This window comes from Stegostoma tigrinum, chromosome 7, assembly GCF_030684315.1.
Source record: "Stegostoma tigrinum isolate sSteTig4 chromosome 7, sSteTig4.hap1, whole genome shotgun sequence".
Taxonomy (NCBI): Eukaryota; Metazoa; Chordata; class Chondrichthyes; order Orectolobiformes; family Stegostomatidae; genus Stegostoma; species Stegostoma tigrinum.
Window position 1 is genome coordinate 88,343,421 of NC_081360.1, and position 3,731 is coordinate 88,347,151.

The window sequence follows — 3,731 nt, forward strand, 5'->3', positions numbered from 1 at the left end:
CCACTGAGCCACCGTGCTGCCATTGTTCTGCCATTCTCATATTCCGATCACTTAATGTGAACTAGCAACATCCTTTCTCCACCAGCCCTCTATACTCCACCGCCACCCTCTATCTGTAGCATAAATGCTAGCCCCTCCTAACTCCTTGTCAGTTCCAATGAAGAGTTATCTGGACTTCGTCATTACCTTGCTCATTCTCCATGGATGCTGCCTGACCCACTGTGAACTCCAAAATTTGGTGCTTTCAGTGCAGACTCCAACATCAGCAGCAATTTGCTCTGACAAAAAGAATTAAATAGTTTTAAGACCAGCTAACCACAGCATCCAAAAACCCGAGCTACAGATCTACTCCAAAAAACCTTTGATAAAAATCCAGAGGCACATTCTGATAATTCAGACAGTTTAGGACTTGGCATCAAGGATATGTTTGTAAAATAAAATTAAAGTCTTTGGATAATAATTCTAAAATCCATGAGAGGCATAACTGACTTCATCTATTGTTTTTAACAAATGGACCTGTTCAGCATACGGAAGAATTCCCAATATCTGCAATTTTATCCAATTTGTGATAATTGGAGAAAGTGAGGTTGTGGCACCACCCAACATCTTCCATGCGTAGAAGGAAAATATTGATGGGATATTTATGTAATCATGCACAGTGAGGGAGTAATTGGCTTGTGCTTGTGTTTTTTTTGGTGCTGCCTGCCTTCCTAACATTCACACTGTGTCCAACATGCACACGGAAACTTCCAGTGAAAAGTGCACCAGATACCATTTTGGTGAATAGGTTTGCAGACACACATTTCACAGTTTGCAGCATGGTGGCACAGTGGTTAGCACTGCTGCTTTACAGTGCCGGGGACCCAGGTTTGATTCTACCCTTGGGGCGATTGTCTGTGTGGAGTTTGCACATTCTTCCCATGTCTACACTGGTTTCCCCTGGTTGCTCCAATTTCCTCCCACAGTCCAAAGATGTTCAAGATAGGTGGATTGGCCATGCTAAGTTGCCCCTCGTGTCCAGCAATGTGCAGTCTACATGGATTGACTATGGGAAATGCAGGGTAGAGGGTGGGTCTGGGTGGAATTGTCTTTGGATGGTTGGTGTGGACTTGATGGGCCAATTGGCCTTCTGCTCTATAGGGATTCTATGAGTTTTCAAAATCATGCAGTGCAATCAGATTATGATATTGGCTCTTTGGTTAGCCCTGCTGCCTCACAGTGCCAGGGACCCAGGCTTGATTCCATCCTTGGGTCTGTGTGGAGTTGGAACATTCTCCCTGCGTCTGCGTGGGTTTCCTCTGGGTACTCTGGTTTCCTCCCACAGTCCAAAGATGTGCAGGCTAGGTGGATTGGCCATGCCGAATTGCACATAGTGTTCAGTGATGCATAGGCTAGGTGGATTGTAGGGGGATGGGTCTGGGTGAGATGCTGTGCGGGTTGGTGTGGACTTGATGAGCCAAAGGATTTGTTTACACCCTGTAGGGATTCTATGGATATAATCCATCTGCAATCCTGAATTAGCACCAGCATTGTCATTTCCAGTATCCATCTTCCACTCTACATTTCATCTTAGCTTTGAATGGCAGATCATGCTTTAAGTGAAATGATGGACACCGATCAGAGCTAGTTAAAGGGATCAGGTTTATTGCTGATTTATAACTTATGGTTTTGAAGCAGTTGAATGCTTTTATTGAGCTTCCTTTTACTTGACAAAAGTTTGAATTGTCTACGGTAGTGATTTGGATTGCACTGCAATATTTTATTGTTGATTTAAAAGCTTATGCTGAAGCTAGTTGCTTCTGTACATGTGTGACCTGATAGTTGAAACTGACCACAGGTGGAAAAATGAACAGAACTTACCGAAAGCAGGTCGGGTTTTGGAAGAGGAAAAATAGAAAGACAGCTCTCGGCAGGATGACCTTTAATGAGAAAAAATCACCTGAACTTCAATAAGAATGAATGCCTTGAGATCTATTGGTTTCACAAAAGAGGCTGTCACTGAAATCTATCAACAGCATTCTCAAATTAATTGAAGTATTACCCTTTGCTACTTACTGGCCTTTTCACCCATCACTAGTAATTCTCCCTTCATCTGGAGCTAACTCTCTGGCCTCTTACCTTGTTTTGAGCTTTTACTGAGAACTGTCAGTACGATATTGGCCATTTCAGTTTCTCTGCTCCACTTACTAAAAGCTATTCTCACCCTCACCATGAAGTGGAAACCTTCATCAACTGTGTTTCTAATTCCTGTTGTTCTCTCACCATATACGTCCCACCCCTGAGTCTTCACTTCTAATCTTTGAATTCTCTATCGCCATTTATGTCAGTAGGCTATTAACAAATTATTCATTCAAGGTTCACTAGCTCGTAAAAATACTTCGGCATATCGCATCCTATAAGTTTACATTCTATTCTGTGTTTTTCCATTGCATTGACTCAGATGATTCAAACTTTTATACCTTCTCAACGCTCAGAATATATCCTGGTGCTACACTACAGATTGTCAGTGAGGAAACACACATTTCCAAGTGACTGCCAGAGGCTTCGGGTATGGACAGGAGACAGGCGGCAGGCATGAAGGGATCATTTTAAAGGCAGACAGTAACCTTGAACGGGCTTGCCATTGCCTTTGGAAATAGTTGAGTAGAGGAGTGCAAAGAGCCAGTCGTCGTCTAGACTTCTGATACGCCACAATCTTCTCTGCCGCTGTCCAGGCTGTAAAAAACAGAGAGTTATGCTCTGCCATTTATTTGGAAGAAGTGCTTCAGTGAGCCAGACCAAGCAGATATAGTAGAGGCAGCCACAGACATCAACAGCCTCATTCTCCTCGAGAATACAAACATTCTTCCCTCACAAAATTAAACCTTGCTATGGCAAGTCTGTATCGCTGCATAAGCAACAGAGTTTAAATCTTCCTTTTTGTATGACTCTTTCACTCTGCTGTCAAGAGCACTAATGTCATTCTCAGAGACAGTAAGTAAGAACTGTCTTTTAGGAAAATAAGCTAAAAACAGAAAGAGCAGAACGGTGATAGAAACCATGACATAGTATGGTTCAAATTTGTTGTGGACAAGGAAATGGACTGCCTGCAAAAGACAGATTTGGATTGGTGCAAGGCAGACTTTATTAAAATAAAGCAGGATTTTAGCCACAGTTGATTGGGAACAGTTCCTTGAAGATAAGGCTACAATGTAGCAATAAGGGTCCTTCAAAAAGGTCCAACATATACACTTTACAGGGAAGTATAGGAGCAATAAGTTCAGAGAACCCTGGATGTCTAGGACAATTCAGGATTGGATGAGGAAGAAAAGAAAGGCTTCTAGCAAGTCCAAAGGGAGCAATTGAACTGTGGCCCTAGAGGAATGCAGAAAACACTAGGGGGAACTTAAGAAAGCAATTCAAAGAGCAAAAAAAGGGTATGAGAAAGGTATCGTAGTCAGGCTTAGGGAGAATACTCAGTTATTTTATAAATACATTAAAGGGACGAAGTTAACCAGACAAATAGTCGGGTCCATTCAGGACTAAGGGAGCAATCTGTGTGTGAAGCCATGGAATATTGGAAGGGTGTTAAATAAATACTTCTTTTCAGTCTACTCTTTGGAAAAGGAGAAAATAAGCACTGAATTCAAGAAAAGTGACTTTAAGGAACTTGCACAGTTTGACATAGCAAATGGGGAGGTATTGGAGGCTCTGTCGGGTTTAAAAATGGGCAAACCCCCAGGCCTGGATCA